Raw genomic sequence first — 1,076 nt, forward strand, 5'->3', positions numbered from 1 at the left:
GAAAACCATAAACCACGTGGTACTCGTGGGACCTCCTGACCCCTCTCTACTACTATCTAGTGATTATTCTTTTACTTTTAAATAACCTTTCTAACAAAGCTACAGCCAAGCCGGGAATTTTTCTGAGTCAAAACTTGTCAAACAGTCTAATAACCTCTAGATTAAAGGTATTTTGCATCTCGTCCAGAATTGATCGCATTATTAGCGGTAACTAATAATGATAAAGAGTTATATCATTTTTATAAAGCTAACACAATTTGCAAAAAGGTATTCCATTTGCATACCTCTGCCCTGAATGATCATTATTGGTGATTGAATATCAGGGGTGAAACAGAGCTGGTTAGTATTTTTATTTTGAATTAGATTGTATGAAAGGGGTAAAAAAGATAAAACTGCTTACCAGTTAAGGTAAGTTTGAGAGTATGGTAATTCTCACGCAATTTAATATAAATTTGGAATAACATCATTGGTATCAATCTGTGGAAAACAGTTAACGATGACAGGAAGATTTTATGACTTAACTTGACTTTAATTCTTGGCCGTTTTCTTTATAATACACAAATACCAATTTACCTAGCTTTTGAACTGACCTAACTTTCACTTCTCGGACGTGGTCGCTATAATACAAAAGTACATATTGAAGGATGGGGGTAATGTATAATATTCTTTAGCATTGTAGTATACTAAAAAGTTTAAACTAATAAAGATGTAGATGCCTAGAAAATAGCTTTAATATAGAAATTCAGAACAATCCTTAGAAATCCTTAGAAATCAACTAGTGAGATGGTTATGGATTTGAACCATCAAGGACCACAACCACCAATGACCCTAACCACCAAGGACCTCAACTTCTATTGGTCTCCTCTCCCCAACCTCCAAGGAGCCTCCTCCCCCCAACTTTGCCCCCCCCCCCCCATTTTTTTAATTTTCTTTTGAACTTTTTATTCAACTTTTTTTTACATGTCTTAGAATGAAATGAAATATACTTAAAATAAAAAAAATCACATTTAATATTTTCAGAATACAAAATGAGATTTATATAAATATGTTACTCGTTACTTTTACTATTAGAAAAA

Source organism: Artemia sp. Qi Xiang Cuo, chromosome 12, assembly GCF_049724085.1.
Source record: "Artemia sp. Qi Xiang Cuo chromosome 12, ASM4972408v1, whole genome shotgun sequence".
NCBI lineage: Eukaryota > Metazoa > Arthropoda > Branchiopoda > Anostraca > Artemiidae > Artemia > Artemia sp. Qi Xiang Cuo.